Source organism: Anomaloglossus baeobatrachus, unplaced genomic scaffold (genome assembly GCF_048569485.1).
Source record: "Anomaloglossus baeobatrachus isolate aAnoBae1 unplaced genomic scaffold, aAnoBae1.hap1 Scaffold_532, whole genome shotgun sequence".
Lineage (NCBI taxonomy): Eukaryota > Metazoa > Chordata > Amphibia > Anura > Aromobatidae > Anomaloglossus > Anomaloglossus baeobatrachus.
The window spans coordinates 44570-61195 of record NW_027444691.1 but is presented as its reverse complement, the minus strand read 5'-3'; the positions used below and the strand labels follow the sequence as shown (position 1 = coordinate 61195).

At 47.0% G+C, this 16626-nt stretch overlaps 11 non-coding genes and 2 pseudogenes across 11 annotated transcripts; all 13 read right to left on the bottom strand.

Annotated features, from left to right (window-relative positions):
- Positions 1 to 729: 729 nt before the first annotated feature.
- Positions 730 to 918, bottom strand: LOC142283107 (U2 spliceosomal RNA). The gene has a single exon (XR_012744858.1). It is a non-coding gene; the product is annotated as a U2 spliceosomal RNA (small nuclear RNA).
- Positions 919 to 2211: 1293 nt separating this feature from the next.
- On the bottom strand, positions 2212 to 2402 carry LOC142283144 (U2 spliceosomal RNA). The gene has a single exon (XR_012744875.1). It is a non-coding gene; the product is annotated as a U2 spliceosomal RNA (small nuclear RNA).
- A 1117-nt stretch (positions 2403 to 3519) lies between these two features.
- Positions 3520 to 3721, bottom strand: LOC142283114 (U2 spliceosomal RNA; annotated as a pseudogene).
- A 1293-nt stretch (positions 3722 to 5014) lies between these two features.
- LOC142283142 (U2 spliceosomal RNA) lies at positions 5015 to 5205 on the bottom strand. Its single transcript, XR_012744873.1, has one exon. It is a non-coding gene; the product is annotated as a U2 spliceosomal RNA (small nuclear RNA).
- A 1117-nt stretch (positions 5206 to 6322) lies between these two features.
- On the bottom strand, positions 6323 to 6513 carry LOC142283141 (U2 spliceosomal RNA). Its single transcript, XR_012744872.1, has one exon. It is a non-coding gene; the product is annotated as a U2 spliceosomal RNA (small nuclear RNA).
- A 1117-nt stretch (positions 6514 to 7630) lies between these two features.
- Positions 7631 to 7821, bottom strand: LOC142283140 (U2 spliceosomal RNA). Its single transcript, XR_012744871.1, has one exon. It is a non-coding gene; the product is annotated as a U2 spliceosomal RNA (small nuclear RNA).
- Positions 7822 to 8938: 1117 nt separating this feature from the next.
- LOC142283138 (U2 spliceosomal RNA) lies at positions 8939 to 9129 on the bottom strand. The gene has a single exon (XR_012744870.1). It is a non-coding gene; the product is annotated as a U2 spliceosomal RNA (small nuclear RNA).
- A 1117-nt stretch (positions 9130 to 10246) lies between these two features.
- Positions 10247 to 10437, bottom strand: LOC142283137 (U2 spliceosomal RNA). The gene has a single exon (XR_012744869.1). It is a non-coding gene; the product is annotated as a U2 spliceosomal RNA (small nuclear RNA).
- A 1117-nt stretch (positions 10438 to 11554) lies between these two features.
- LOC142283136 (U2 spliceosomal RNA) lies at positions 11555 to 11745 on the bottom strand. The gene has a single exon (XR_012744868.1). It is a non-coding gene; the product is annotated as a U2 spliceosomal RNA (small nuclear RNA).
- Positions 11746 to 12862: 1117 nt separating this feature from the next.
- Positions 12863 to 13053, bottom strand: LOC142283135 (U2 spliceosomal RNA). The gene has a single exon (XR_012744867.1). It is a non-coding gene; the product is annotated as a U2 spliceosomal RNA (small nuclear RNA).
- Positions 13054 to 14170: 1117 nt separating this feature from the next.
- LOC142283096 (U2 spliceosomal RNA) lies at positions 14171 to 14368 on the bottom strand. Its single transcript, XR_012744850.1, has one exon. It is a non-coding gene; the product is annotated as a U2 spliceosomal RNA (small nuclear RNA).
- A 697-nt stretch (positions 14369 to 15065) lies between these two features.
- LOC142283125 (U2 spliceosomal RNA) lies at positions 15066 to 15207 on the bottom strand (annotated as a pseudogene).
- A 1117-nt stretch (positions 15208 to 16324) lies between these two features.
- On the bottom strand, positions 16325 to 16515 carry LOC142283081 (U2 spliceosomal RNA). Its single transcript, XR_012744839.1, has one exon. It is a non-coding gene; the product is annotated as a U2 spliceosomal RNA (small nuclear RNA).
- Between the last annotated feature and the right edge of the window lie 111 nt (positions 16516 to 16626).

The window sequence follows — 16626 nt, the reverse complement described above, 5'->3', positions numbered from 1 at the left end:
CCCTGCCCTCTGTACCTTTCTCACCACCCGCTTCCCTTCTCCTGTCATCCCCCTACCACCCGGGAAAAAAAGAGATTGCCCCCTCCTTCCACTAGCCCACCCTCCCACCCAAAGAACAACTTCTTCTGCGCAGCTTGTTTTCTAGGCAGCAGCGCTATTGTGATGTCATCGGGGGGCATTGTGACAAGCCGCCAGTGTTCCGTCTCTTCATGTTGTGCACTGTTCAAACCGAAAATACATCAACAGGCAGGCTACAGAAAAGCTTACTAACAAAGGTTAGAGAGGGGCTTTCTCAGAGGGCTTTTTACAGTTTGTCTATTCCCAATTAGCCGGTTTAGTATACTTAATGAAAGTACTAATTCTTTCATAGGCCGCCCATTCTTAGTATTTGACGTTCAGGTAACAACAGGTAACTTTATTTGGAGTGGAAGCAGAGAGATAACACCAGATGCCAATTGTAGATCCTCTCACACCTGTGGTCACTGCAGCATCTGACTCCACTTTGTCCAAAAGGGATCTATTCCATTCAATTACACATGATCTAGATTAGACTGACAACAAGATACTGCACGGGACATAGCAGAGTTGGTGAAGTTGAGTGGTGATGAGTTTGCTATTTGGATGAATAAAGCAAGTAAAAAGTGTGTTAGATAAAAATTCATTTCAATTCGCTAATCGGGCTAATATGAATCAGGTGAATCGAGTTCTGCTTTTGGAAACTGGGTTAAGAAGGGGTGCACCGTTCCTGGAGGTACTGCAATACCAGGTCAATGCGTGGAGTGGACAGAGCAAGCTCTTTTTCCATCTCCCTGTTCTAAAAATCCATTTAATATATGGTCCCCAGATAGGGGACGTATCAGATATTAAACTGATAAGAACAGATTTTTTTTTTTTTTGAAGGATGAGTTTGAAAATAATAAAGTGACCGCCTCTCGTTGCCCAGGTAACTGTCCGTCACAAGAGGGCTATGACATCCTACGATGCACACTCCCCCAAGGCCAGCAGTTGTGCAATACCCTGGCACCTTTCAGCACCAACCAAGGTAGTACCCTCCCAAACTACACTTGATCTTAGCCAAAAGGCCGAGAAGCGATAACCAGAATTGGTTTGGGCCTCGAGTGGCACCCTGGCCTATGCCGGACACATCTTAGGGAGAGAGAGCGAGAGGGAGACAAACCCACGCCTACACAAGACATTTTGTCACCCAAGCCAACCCTTGAAAAGGCTGCTTTGCAGAGCAAAAACAAGAAGAATGGTGCGTTTTGCAGCCGCCGCCCACTGCAATGAATCTGAATAACTCCTCCTTTAGGGCGCAAGCAACTCCCCTCCCCCTTGCAGTCTTTCCAATTCACGATACAAAAAGACGGACAGGACAGGTTGCCTGACTTTCCGTCACTGCCACCCTTTGCCATCCTTACCCGTAGAAAGCCCTTTCATCATCCCCAAACCCTAATCTTTTCCCTTTCCTTCCCAGCCCCCAAACCCTGCCCTCTGTACCTTTCTCACCACCCGCTTCCCTTCTCCTGTCATCCCCCTACCACCCGGGAAAAAAAGAGATTGCCCCCTCCTTCCACTAGCCCACCCTCCCACCCAAAGAACAACTTCTTCTGCGCAGCTTGTTTTCTAGGCAGCAGCGCTATTGTGATGTCATCGGGGGGCATTGTGACAAGCCGCCAGTGCTCCGTCTCTTCATGTTGTGCACTGTTCAAACCGAAAATACATCAACAGGCAGGCTACAGAAAAGCTTACTAACAAAGGTTAGAGAGGGGCTTTCTCAGAGGGCTTTTTACAGTTTGTCTATTCCCAATTAGCCGGTTTAGTATACTTAATGAAAGTACTAATTCTTTCATAGGCCGCCCATTCTTAGTATTTGACGTTCAGGTAACAACAGGTAACTTTATTTGGAGTGGAAGCAGAGAGATAACACCAGATGCCAATTGTAGATCCTCTCACACCTGTGGTCACTGCAGCATCTGACTCCACTTTGTCCAAAAGGGATCTATTCCATTCAATTACACATGATCTAGATTAGACTGACAACAAGATACTGCACGGGACATAGCAGAGTTGGTGAAGTTGAGTGGTGATGAGTTTGCTATTTGGATGAATAAAGCAAGTAAAAAGTGTGTTAGATAAAAATTCATTTCAATTCGCTAATCGGGCTAATATGAATCAGGTGAATCGAGTTCTGCTTTTGGAAACTGGGTTAAGAAGGGGTGCACCGTTCCTGGAGGTACTGCAATACCAGGTCAATGCGTGGAGTGGACAGAGCAAGCTCTTTTTCCATCTCCCTGTTCTAAAAATCCATTTAATATATGGTCCCCAGATAGGGGACGTATCAGATATTAAACTGATAAGAACAGATACTACACTTGATCTTAGCCAAAAGGCCGAGAAGCGATAACCAGAATTGGTTTGGGCCTCGAGTGGCACCCTGGCCTATGCCGGACACATCTTAGGGAGAGAGAGCGAGAGGGAGACAAACCCACGCCTACACAAGACATTTTGTCACCCAAGCCAACCCTTGAAAAGGCTGCTTTGCAGAGCAAAAACAAGAAGAATGGTGCGTTTTGCAGCCGCCGCCCACTGCAATGAATCTGAATAACTCCTCCTTTAGGGCGCAAGCAACTCCCCTCCCCCTTGCAGTCTTTCCAATTCACGATACAAAAAGACGGACAGGACAGGTTGCCTGACTTTCCGTCACTGCCACCCTTTGCCATCCTTACCCGTAGAAAGCCCTTTCATCATCCCCAAACCCTAATCTTTTCCCTTTCCTTCCCAGCCCCCAAACCCTGCCCTCTGTACCTTTCTCACCACCCGCTTCCCTTCTCCTGTCATCCCCCTACCACCCGGGAAAAAAAGAGATTGCCCCCTCCTTCCACTAGCCCACCCTCCCACCCAAAGAACAACTTCTTCTGCGCAGCTTGTTTTCTAGGCAGCAGCGCTATTGTGATGTCATCGGGGGGCATTGTGACAAGCCACCAGTGTTCCGTCTCTTCATGTTGTGCACTGTTCAAACCGAAAATACATCAACAGGCAGGCTACAGAAAAGCTTACTAACAAAGGTTAGAGAGGGGCTTTCTCAGAGGGCTTTTTACAGTTTGTCTATTCCCAATTAGCCGGTTTAGTATACTTAATGAAAGTACTAATTCTTTCATAGGCCGCCCATTCTTAGTATTTGACGTTCAGGTAACAACAGGTAACTTTATTTGGAGTGGAAGCAGAGAGATAACACCAGATGCCAATTGTAGATCCTCTCACACCTGTGGTCACTGCAGCATCTGACTCCACTTTGTCCAAAAGGGATCTATTCCATTCAATTACACATGATCTAGATTAGACTGACAACAAGATACTGCACGGGACATAGCAGAGTTGGTGAAGTTGAGTGGTGATGAGTTTGCTATTTGGATGAATAAAGCAAGTAAAAAGTGTGTTAGATAAAAATTCATTTCAATTCGCTAATCGGGCTAATATGAATCAGGTGAATCGAGTTCTGCTTTTGGAAACTGGGTTAAGAAGGGGTGCACCGTTCCTGGAGGTACTGCAATACCAGGTCAATGCGTGGAGTGGACAGAGCAAGCTCTTTTTCCATCTCCCTGTTCTAAAAATCCATTTAATATATGGTCCCCAGATAGGGGACGTATCATATATTAAACTGATAAGAACAGATTTTTTTTTTTTTTTTTTTTTTTTTTTGAAGGATGAGTTTGAAAATAATAAAGTGACCGCCTCTCGTTGCCCAGGTAACCGTCCGTCACAAGAGGGCTATGACATCCTACGATGCACACTCCCCCAAGGTCAGCAGTTGTGCAATACCCTGGCACCTTTCAGCACCAACCAAGGTAGTACCCTCCCAAACTACACTTGATCTTAGCCAAAAGGCCGAGAAGCGATAACCAGAATTGGTTTGGGCCTCGAGTGGCACCCTGGCCTATGCCGGACACATCTTAGGGAGAGAGAGCGAGAGGGAGACAAACCCACGCCTACACAAGACATTTTGTCACCCAAGCCAACCCTTGAAAAGGCTGCTTTGCAGAGCAAAAACAAGAAGAATGGTGCGTTTTGCAGCCGCCGCCCACTGCAATGAATCTGAATAACTCCTCCTTTAGGGCGCAAGCAACTCCCCTCCCCCTTGCAGTCTTTCCAATTCACGATACAAAAAGACGGACAGGACAGGTTGCCTGACTTTCCGTCACTGCCACCCTTTGCCATCCTTACCCGTAGAAAGCCCTTTCATCATCCCCAAACCCTAATCTTTTCCCTTTCCTTCCCAGCCCCCAAACCCTGCCCTCTGTACCTTTCTCACCACCCGCTTCCCTTCTCCTGTCATCCCCCTACCACCCGGGAAAAAAAGAGATTGCCCCCTCCTTCCACTAGCCCACCCTCCCACCCAAAGAACAACTTCTTCTGCGCAGCTTGTTTTCTAGGCAGCAGCGCTATTGTGATGTCATCGGGGGGCATTGTGACAAGCAGCCAGTGTTCCGTCTCTTCATGTTGTGCACTGTTCAAACCGAAAATACATCAACAGGCAGGCTACAGAAAAGCTTACTAACAAAGGTTAGAGAGGGGCTTTCTCAGAGGGCTTTTTACAGTTTGTCTATTCCCAATTAGCCGGTTTAGTATACTTAATGAAAGTACTAATTCTTTCATAGGCCGCCCATTCTTAGTATTTGACGTTCAGGTAACAACAGGTAACTTTATTTGGAGTGGAAGCAGAGAGATAACACCAGATGCCAATTGTAGATCCTCTCACACCTGTGGTCACTGCAGCATCTGACTCCACTTTGTCCAAAAGGGATCTATTCCATTCAATTACAAATGATCTAGATTAGACTGACAACAAGATACTGCACGGGACATAGCAGAGTTGGTGAAGTTGAGTGGTGATGAGTTTGCTATTTGGATGAATAAAGCAAGTAAAAAGTGTGTTAGATAAAAATTCATTTCAATTCGCTAATCGGGCTAATATGAATCAGGTGAATCGAGTTCTGCTTTTGGAAACTGGGTTAAGAAGGGGTGCACCGTTCCTGGAGGTACTGCAATACCAGGTCAATGCGTGGAGTGGACAGAGCAAGCTCTTTTTCCATCTCCCTGTTCTAAAAATCCATTTAATATATGGTCCCCAGATAGGGGACGTATCAGATATTAAACTGATAAGAACAGATACTACACTTGATCTTAGCCAAAAGGCCGAGAAGCGATAACCAGAATTGGTTTGGGCCTCGAGTGGCACCCTGGCCTATGCCGGACACATCTTAGGGAGAGAGAGCGAGAGGGAGACAAACCCACGCCTACACAAGACATTTTGTCACCCAAGCCAACCCTTGAAAAGGCTGCTTTGCAGAGCAAAAACAAGAAGAATGGTGCGTTTTGCAGCCGCCGCCCACTGCAATGAATCTGAATAACTCCTCCTTTAGGGCGCAAGCAACTCCCCTCCCCCTTGCAGTCTTTCCAATTCACGATACAAAAAGACGGACAGGACAGGTTGCCTGACTTTCCGTCACTGCCACCCTTTGCCATCCTTACCCGTAGAAAGCCCTTTCATCATCCCCAAACCCTAATCTTTTCCCTTTCCTTCCCAGCCCCCAAACCCTGCCCTCTGTACCTTTCTCACCACCCGCTTCCCTTCTCCTGTCATCCCCCTACCACCCGGGAAAAAAAGAGATTGCCCCCTCCTTCCACTAGCCCACCCTCCCACCCAAAGAACAACTTCTTCTGCGCAGCTTGTTTTCTAGGCAGCAGCGCTATTGTGATGTCATCGGGGGGCATTGTGACAAGCCGCCAGTGTTCCGTCTCTTCATGTTGTGCACTGTTCAAACCGAAAATACATCAACAGGCAGGCTACAGAAAAGCTTACTAACAAAGGTTAGAGAGGGGCTTTCTCAGAGGGCTTTTTACAGTTTGTCTATTCCCAATTAGCCGGTTTAGTATACTTAATGAAAGTACTAATTCTTTCATAGGCCGCCCATTCTTAGTATTTGACGTTCAGGTAACAACAGGTAACTTTATTTGGAGTGGAAGCAGAGAGATAACACCAGATGCCAATTGTAGATCCTCTCACACCTGTGGTCACTGCAGCATCTGACTCCACTTTGTCCAAAAGGGATCTATTCCATTCAATTACACATGATCTAGATTAGACTGACAACAAGATACTGCACGGGACATAGCAGAGTTGGTGAAGTTGAGTGGTGATGAGTTTGCTATTTGGATGAATAAAGCAAGTAAAAAGTGTGTTAGATAAAAATTCATTTCAATTCGCTAATCGGGCTAATATGAATCAGGTGAATCGAGTTCTGCTTTTGGAAACTGGGTTAAGAAGGGGTGCACCGTTCCTGGAGGTACTGCAATACCAGGTCAATGCGTGGAGTGGACAGAGCAAGCTCTTTTTCCATCTCCCTGTTCTAAAAATCCATTTAATATATGGTCCCCAGATAGGGGACGTATCAGATATTAAACTGATAAGAACAGATACTACACTTGATCTTAGCCAAAAGGCCGAGAAGCGATAACCAGAATTGGTTTGGGCCTCGAGTGGCACCCTGGCCTATGCCGGACACATCTTAGGGAGAGAGAGCGAGAGGGAGACAAACCCACGCCTACACAAGACATTTTGTCACCCAAGCCAACCCTTGAAAAGGCTGCTTTGCAGAGCAAAAACAAGAAGAATGGTGCGTTTTGCAGCCGCCGCCCACTGCAATGAATCTGAATAACTCCTCCTTTAGGGCGCAAGCAACTCCCCTCCCCCTTGCAGTCTTTCCAATTCACGATACAAAAAGACGGACAGGACAGGTTGCCTGACTTTCCGTCACTGCCACCCTTTGCCATCCTTACCCGTAGAAAGCCCTTTCATCATCCCCAAACCCTAATCTTTTCCCTTTCCTTCCCAGCCCCCAAACCCTGCCCTCTGTACCTTTCTCACCACCCGCTTCCCTTCTCCTGTCATCCCCCTACCACCCGGGAAAAAAAGAGATTGCCCCCTCCTTCCACTAGCCCACCCTCCCACCCAAAGAACAACTTCTTCTGCGCAGCTTGTTTTCTAGGCAGCAGCGCTATTGTGATGTCATCGGGGGGCATTGTGACAAGCCGCCAGTGTTCCGTCTCTTCATGTTGTGCACTGTTCAAACCGAAAATACATCAACAGGCAGGCTACAGAAAAGCTTACTAACAAAGGTTAGAGAGGGGCTTTCTCAGAGGGCTTTTTACAGTTTGTCTATTCCCAATTAGCCGGTTTAGTATACTTAATGAAAGTACTAATTCTTTCATAGGCCGCCCATTCTTAGTATTTGACGTTCAGGTAACAACAGGTAACTTTATTTGGAGTGGAAGCAGAGAGATAACACCAGATGCCAATTGTAGATCCTCTCACACCTGTGGTCACTGCAGCATCTGACTCCACTTTGTCCAAAAGGGATCTATTCCATTCAATTACACATGATCTAGATTAGACTGACAACAAGATACTGCACGGGACATAGCAGAGTTGGTGAAGTTGAGTGGTGATGAGTTTGCTATTTGGATGAATAAAGCAAGTAAAAAGTGTGTTAGATAAAAATTCATTTCAATTCGCTAATCGGGCTAATATGAATCAGGTGAATCGAGTTCTGCTTTTGGAAACTGGGTTAAGAAGGGGTGCACCGTTCCTGGAGGTACTGCAATACCAGGTCAATGCGTGGAGTGGACAGAGCAAGCTCTTTTTCCATCTCCCTGTTCTAAAAATCCATTTAATATATGGTCCCCAGATAGGGGACGTATCAGATATTAAACTGATAAGAACAGATACTACACTTGATCTTAGCCAAAAGGCCGAGAAGCGATAACCAGAATTGGTTTGGGCCTCGAGTGGCACCCTGGCCTATGCCGGACACATCTTAGGGAGAGAGAGCGAGAGGGAGACAAACCCACGCCTACACAAGACATTTTGTCACCCAAGCCAACCCTTGAAAAGGCTGCTTTGCAGAGCAAAAACAAGAAGAATGGTGCGTTTTGCAGCCGCCGCCCACTGCAATGAATCTGAATAACTCCTCCTTTAGGGCGCAAGCAACTCCCCTCCCCCTTGCAGTCTTTCCAATTCACGATACAAAAAGACGGACAGGACAGGTTGCCTGACTTTCCGTCACTGCCACCCTTTGCCATCCTTACCCGTAGACAGCCCTTTCATCATCCCCAAACCCTAATCTTTTCCCTTTCCTTCCCAGCCCCCAAACCCTGCCCTCTGTACCTTTCTCACCACCCGCTTCCCTTCTCCTGTCATCCCCCTACCACCCGGGAAAAAAAGAGATTGCCCCCTCCTTCCACTAGCCCACCCTCCCACCCAAAGAACAACTTCTTCTGCGCAGCTTGTTTTCTAGGCAGCAGCGCTATTGTGATGTCATCGGGGGGCATTGTGACAAGCCGCCAGTGTTCCGTCTCTTCATGTTGTGCACTGTTCAAACCGAAAATACATCAACAGGCAGGCTACAGAAAAGCTTACTAACAAAGGTTAGAGAGGGGCTTTCTCAGAGGGCTTTTTACAGTTTGTCTATTCCCAATTAGCCGGTTTAGTATACTTAATGAAAGTACTAATTCTTTCATAGGCCGCCCATTCTTAGTATTTGACGTTCAGGTAACAACAGGTAACTTTATTTGGAGTGGAAGCAGAGAGATAACACCAGATGCCAATTGTAGATCCTCTCACACCTGTGGTCACTGCAGCATCTGACTCCACTTTGTCCAAAAGGGATCTATTCCATTCAATTACACATGATCTAGATTAGACTGACAACAAGATACTGCACGGGACATAGCAGAGTTGGTGAAGTTGAGTGGTGATGAGTTTGCTATTTGGATGAATAAAGCAAGTAAAAAGTGTGTTAGATAAAAATTCATTTCAATTCGCTAATCGGGCTAATATGAATCAGGTGAATCGAGTTCTGCTTTTGGAAACTGGGTTAAGAAGGGGTGCACCGTTCCTGGAGGTACTGCAATACCAGGTCAATGCGTGGAGTGGACAGAGCAAGCTCTTTTTCCATCTCCCTGTTCTAAAAATCCATTTAATATATGGTCCCCAGATAGGGGACGTATCAGATATTAAACTGATAAGAACAGATACTACACTTGATCTTAGCCAAAAGGCCGAGAAGCGATAACCAGAATTGGTTTGGGCCTCGAGTGGCACCCTGGCCTATGCCGGACACATCTTAGGGAGAGAGAGCGAGAGGGAGACAAACCCACGCCTACACAAGACATTTTGTCACCCAAGCCAACCCTTGAAAAGGCTGCTTTGCAGAGCAAAAACAAGAAGAATGGTGCGTTTTGCAGCCGCCGCCCACTGCAATGAATCTGAATAACTCCTCCTTTAGGGCGCAAGCAACTCCCCTCCCCCTTGCAGTCTTTCCAATTCACGATACAAAAAGACGGACAGGACAGGTTGCCTGACTTTCCGTCACTGCCACCCTTTGCCATCCTTACCCGTAGAAAGCCCTTTCATCATCCCCAAACCCTAATCTTTTCCCTTTCCTTCCCAGCCCCCAAACCCTGCCCTCTGTACCTTTCTCACCACCCGCTTCCCTTCTCCTGTCATCCCCCTACCACCCGGGAAAAAAAGAGATTGCCCCCTCCTTCCACTAGCCCACCCTCCCACCCAAAGAACAACTTCTTCTGCGCAGCTTGTTTTCTAGGCAGCAGCGCTATTGTGATGTCATCGGGGGGCATTGTGACAAGCCGCCAGTGTTCCGTCTCTTCATGTTGTGCACTGTTCAAACCGAAAATACATCAACAGGCAGGCTACAGAAAAGCTTACTAACAAAGGTTAGAGAGGGGCTTTCTCAGAGGGCTTTTTACAGTTTGTCTATTCCCAATTAGCCGGTTTAGTATACTTAATGAAAGTACTAATTCTTTCATAGGCCGCCCATTCTTAGTATTTGACGTTCAGGTAACAACAGGTAACTTTATTTGGAGTGGAAGCAGAGAGATAACACCAGATGCCAATTGTAGATCCTCTCACACCTGTGGTCACTGCAGCATCTGACTCCACTTTGTCCAAAAGGGATCTATTCCATTCAATTACACATGATCTAGATTAGACTGACAACAAGATACTGCACGGGACATAGCAGAGTTGGTGAAGTTGAGTGGTGATGAGTTTGCTATTTGGATGAATAAAGCAAGTAAAAAGTGTGTTAGATAAAAATTCATTTCAATTCGCTAATCGGGCTAATATGAATCAGGTGAATCGAGTTCTGCTTTTGGAAACTGGGTTAAGAAGGGGTGCACCGTTCCTGGAGGTACTGCAATACCAGGTCAATGCGTGGAGTGGACAGAGCAAGCTCTTTTTCCATCTCCCTGTTCTAAAAATCCATTTAATATATGGTCCCCAGATAGGGGACGTATCAGATATTAAACTGATAAGAACAGATACTACACTTGATCTTAGCCAAAAGGCCGAGAAGCGATAACCAGAATTGGTTTGGGCCTCGAGTGGCACCCTGGCCTATGCCGGACACATCTTAGGGAGAGAGAGCGAGAGGGAGACAAACCCACGCCTACACAAGACATTTTGTCACCCAAGCCAACCCTTGAAAAGGCTGCTTTGCAGAGCAAAAACAAGAAGAATGGTGCGTTTTGCAGCCGCCGCCCACTGCAATGAATCTGAATAACTCCTCCTTTAGGGCGCAAGCAACTCCCCTCCCCCTTGCAGTCTTTCCAATTCACGATACAAAAAGACGGACAGGACAGGTTGCCTGACTTTCCGTCACTGCCACCCTTTGCCATCCTTACCCGTAGAAAGCCCTTTCATCATCCCCAAACCCTAATCTTTTCCCTTTCCTTCCCAGCCCCCAAACCCTGCCCTCTGTACCTTTCTCACCACCCGCTTCCCTTCTCCTGTCATCCCCCTACCACCCGGGAAAAAAAGAGATTGCCCCCTCCTTCCACTAGCCCACCCTCCCACCCAAAGAACAACTTCTTCTGCGCAGCTTGTTTTCTAGGCAGCAGCGCTATTGTGATGTCATCGGGGGGCATTGTGACAAGCCGCCAGTGTTCCGTCTCTTCATGTTGTGCACTGTTCAAACCGAAAATACATCAACAGGCAGGCTACAGAAAAGCTTACTAACAAAGGTTAGAGAGGGGCTTTCTCAGAGGGCTTTTTACAGTTTGTCTATTCCCAATTAGCCGGTTTAGTATACTTAATGAAAGTACTAATTCTTTCATAGGCCGCCCATTCTTAGTATTTGACGTTCAGGTAACAACAGGTAACTTTATTTGGAGTGGAAGCAGAGAGATAACACCAGATGCCAATTGTAGATCCTCTCACACCTGTGGTCACTGCAGCATCTGACTCCACTTTGTCCAAAAGGGATCTATTCCATTCAATTACACATGATCTAGATTAGACTGACAACAAGATACTGCACGGGACATAGCAGAGTTGGTGAAGTTGAGTGGTGATGAGTTTGCTATTTGGATGAATAAAGCAAGTAAAAAGTGTGTTAGATAAAAATTCATTTCAATTCGCTAATCGGGCTAATATGAATCAGGTGAATCGAGTTCTGCTTTTGGAAACTGGGTTAAGAAGGGGTGCACCGTTCCTGGAGGTACTGCAATACCAGGTCAATGCGTGGAGTGGACAGAGCAAGCTCTTTTTCCATCTCCCTGTTCTAAAAATCCATTTAATATATGGTCCCCAGATAGGGGACGTATCAGATATTAAACTGATAAGAACAGATACTACACTTGATCTTAGCCAAAAGGCCGAGAAGCGATAACCAGAATTGGTTTGGGCCTCGAGTGGCACCCTGGCCTATGCCGGACACATCTTAGGGAGAGAGAGCGAGAGGGAGACAAACCCACGCCTACACAAGACATTTTGTCACCCAAGCCAACCCTTGAAAAGGCTGCTTTGCAGAGCAAAAACAAGAAGAATGGTGCGTTTTGCAGCCGCCGCCCACTGCAATGAATCTGAATAACTCCTCCTTTAGGGCGCAAGCAACTCCCCTCCCCCTTGCAGTCTTTCCAATTCACGATACAAAAAGACGGACAGGACAGGTTGCCTGACTTTCCGTCACTGCCACCCTTTGCCATCCTTACCCGTAGAAAGCCCTTTCATCATCCCCAAACCCTAATCTTTTCCCTTTCCTTCCCAGCCCCCAAACCCTGCCCTCTGTACCTTTCTCACCACCCGCTTCCCTTCTCCTGTCATCCCCCTACCACCCGGGAAAAAAAGAGATTGCCCCCTCCTTCCACTAGCCCACCCTCCCACCCAAAGAACAACTTCTTCTGCGCAGCTTGTTTTCTAGGCAGCAGCGCTATTGTGATGTCATCGGGGGGCATTGTGACAAGCCGCCAGTGTTCAGTCTCTTCATGTTGTGCACTGTTCAAACCGAAAATACATCAACAGGCAGGCTACAGAAAAGCTTACTAACAAAGGTTAGAGAGGGGCTTTCTCAGAGGGCTTTTTACAGTTTGTCTATTCCCAATTAGCCGGTTTAGTATACTTAATGAAAGTACTAATTCTTTCATAGGCCGCCCATTCTTAGTATTTGACGTTCAGGTAACGACAGGTAACTTTATTTGGAGTGGAAGCAGAGAGATAACACCAGATGCCAATTGTAGATCCTCTCACACCTGTGGTCACTGCAGCATCTGACTCCACTTTGTCCAAAAGGGATCTATTCCATTCAATTACACATGATCTAGATTAGACTGACAACAAGATACTGCACGGGACATAGCAGAGTTGGTGAAGTTGAGTGGTGATGAGTTTGCTATTTGGATGAATAAAGCAAGTAAAAAGTGTGTTAGATAAAAATTCATTTCAATTCGCTAATCGGGCTAATATGAATCAGGTGAATCGAGTTCTGCTTTTGGAAACTGGGTTAAGAAGGGGTGCACCGTTCCTGGAGGTACTGCAATACCAGGTCAATGCGTGGAGTGGACAGAGCAAGCTCTTTTTCCATCTCCCTGTTCTAAAAATCCATTTAATATATGGTCCCCAGATAGGGGACGTATCAGATATTAAACTGATAAGAACAGATACTACACTTGATCTTAGCCAAAAGGCCGAGAAGCGATAACCAGAATTGGTTTGGGCCTCGAGTGGCACCCTGGCCTATGCCGGACACATCTTAGGGAGAGAGAGCGAGAGGGAGACAAACCCACGCCTACACAAGACATTTTGTCACCCAAGCCAACCCTTGAAAAGGCTGCTTTGCAGAGCAAAAACAAGAAGAATGGTGCGTTTTGCAGCCGCCGCCCACTGCAATGAATCTGAATAACTCCTCCTTTAGGGCGCAAGCAACTCCCCTCCCCCTTGCAGTCTTTCCAATTCACGATACAAAAAGACGGACAGGACAGGTTGCCTGACTTTCCGTCACTGCCACCCTTTGCCATCCTTACCCGTAGAAAGCCCTTTCATCATCCCCAAACCCTAATCTTTTCCCTTTCCTTCCCAGCCCCCAAACCCTGCCCTCTGTACCTTTCTTACCACCCGCTTCCCTTCTCCTGTCATCCCCCTACCACCCGGGAAAAAAAGAGATTGCCCCCTCCTTCCACTAGCCCACCCTCCCACCCAAAGAACAACTTCTTCTGCGCAGCTTGTTTTCTAGGCAGCAGCGCTATTGTGATGTCATCGGGGGGCATTGTGACAAGCCGCCAGTGTTCCGTCTCTTCATGTTGTGCACTGTTCAAACCGAAAATACATCAACAGGCAGGCTACAGAAAAGCTTACTAACAAAGGTTAGAGAGGGGCTTTCTCAGAGGGCTTTTTACAGTTTGTCTATTCCCAATTAGCCGGTTTAGTATACTTAATGAAAGTACTAATTCTTTCATAGGCCGCCCATTCTTAGTATTTGACGTTCAGGTAACAACAGGTAACTTTATTTGGAGTGGAAGCAGAGAGATAACACCAGATGCCAATTGTAGATCCTCTCACACCTGTGGTCACTGCAGCATCTGACTCCACTTTGTCCAAAAGGGATCTATTCCATTCAATTACACATGATCTAGATTAGACTGACAACAAGATACTGCACGGGACATAGCAGAGTTGGTGAAGTTGAGTGGTGATGAGTTTGCTATTTGGATGAATAAAGCAAGTAAAAAGTGTGTTAGATAAAAATTCATTTCAATTCGCTAATCGGGCTAATATGAATCAGGTGAATCGAGTTCTGCTTTTGGAAACTGGGTTAAGAAGGGGTGCACCGTTCCTGGAGGTACTGCAATACCAGGTCAATGCGTGGAGTGGACAGAGCAAGCTCTTTTTCCATCTCCCTGTTCTAAAAATCCATTTAATATATGGTCCCCAGATAGGGGACGTATCAGATATTAAACTGATAAGAACAGATTTTTTGATTTAATGAAGCTTTCCAAAGCACCGCAAAAAATGCATGACCGAAGTCACACCAAAAACAGTGCAAAGGCTAGGATTCGTGTGGACCCCTCCGTGAGGAGAGGATCCCCAAAAATCAACCCCGTCCCTCCGAGCCAGAAGGCCACAGCAAGGGTCAGGGATCTTCGGTGCTCCCCCAAGCCGAAGCCTGGTTGAGCCTTGTCGTTGCTCCCAGCGTCCACCCAGGCATCTTACCCAAGTGGAGTAGAGAGCTACTAGTTGTTGGTTTCGCAGCCGAAACTGCCCGGACCGTCAACCGGTGTTGGTTTCTCAGCCCAAGGCTAACCGGACCTCCAACCGGGTGTTGGTTTCTCAGCCGAAGCTGACCCGGACCTCCAACCGGGTGTTGGTTTCTCAGCCGAAGCTGACCCGGACCTCTAACCGGGTGTTGGTTTCTCAGCCGAAGCTGACCCGGACCTCCAACCGGGTGTTGGTTTCTCAGCCCAAAGCTGAACGGACCTCCGACCATGATTATAAAATATTCCCTTCCTAGCCAGAAGGCCGGGATAGAGCAATATGCTCAGAAAGTATGAAAGGGCAAGGTACGGTGTGCTACAGAGCCCAAGGCTTGCCGGGGTCCAAAGCCAGCAAGCTCAGACTCACTCCAGGGTCGTCAATCCTGGGGCACATTGCACCATAGCCCCCACACTTACTCAGTCTAATAGCCTCGATCCTGGTAGGGCCATGGTTTCCTCTAGATGGATATACTATCCTCCCAAAGTACTAACAAGCGCAACCTTCCAGTGTGCATTGCATCATTGTACTAAGGTGGCCGGAGCCTTAAACCACCTTTTCGAACGATACTACACTTGATCTTAGCCAAAAGGCCGAGAAGCGATAACCAGAATTGGTTTGGGCCTCGAGTGGCACCCTGGCCTATGCCGGACACATCTTAGGGAGAGAGAGCGAGAGGGAGACAAACCCACGCCTACACAAGACATTTTGTCACCCAAGCCAACCCTTGAAAAGGCTGCTTTGCAGAGCAAAAACAAGAAGAATGGTGCGTTTTGCAGCCGCCGCCCACTGCAATGAATCTGAATAACTCCTCCTTTAGGGCGCAAGCAACTCCCCTCCCCCTTGCAGTCTTTCCAATTCACGATACAAAAAGACGGACAGGACAGGTTGCCTGACTTTCCGTCACTGCCACCCTTTGCCATCCTTACCCGTAGAAAGCCCTTTCATCATCCCCAAACCCTAATCTTTTCCCTTTCCTTCCCAGCCCCCAAACCCTGCCCTCTGTACCTTTCTCACCACCCGCTTCCCTTCTCCTGTCATCCCCCTACCACCCGGGAAAAAAAGAGATTGCCCCCTCCTTCCACTAGCCCACCCTCCCACCCAAAGAACAACTTCTTCTGCGCAGCTTGTTTTCTAGGCAGCAGCGCTATTGTGATGTCATCGGGGGGCATTGTGACAAGCCGCCAGTGTTCCGTCTCTTCATGTTGTGCACTGTTCAAACCGAAAATACATCAACAGGCAGGCTACAGAAAAGCTTACTAACAAAGGTTAGAGAGGGGCTTTCTCAGAGGGCTTTTTACAGTTTGTCTATTCCCAATTAGCCGGTTTAGTATACTTAATGAAAGTACTAATTCTTTCATAGGCCGCCCATTCTTAGTATTTGACGTTCAGGTAACAACAGGTAACTTTATTTGGAGTGGAAGCAGAGAGATAACACCAGATGCCAATTGTAGATCCTCTCACACCTGTGGTCACTGCAGCATCTGACTCCACTTTGTCCAAAAGGGATCTATTCCATTCAATTACACATGATCTAGATTAGACTGACAACAAGATACTGCACGGGACATAGCAGAGTTGGTGAAGTTGAGTGGTGATGAGTTTGCTATTTGGATGAATAAAGCAAGTAAAAAGTGTGTTAGATAAAAATTCATTTCAATTCGCTAATCGGGCTAATATGAATCAGGTGAATCGAGTTCTGCTTTTGGAAACTGGGTTAAGAAGGGGTGCACCGTTCCTGGAGGTACTGCAATACCAGGTCAATGCGTGGAGTGGACAGAGCAAGCTCTTTTTCCATCTCCCTGTTCTAAAAATCCATTTAATATATGGTCCCCAGATAGGCGACGTATCAGATATTAAACTGATAAGAACAGATACTACACTTGATCTTAGCCAAAAGGCCGAGAAGCGATAACCAGAATTGGTTTGGGCCTCGAGTGGCACCCTGGCCTATGCCGGACACATCTTAGGGAGAGAGAGCGAGAGGGAGACAAACCCACGCCTACACAAGACATTTTGTCACC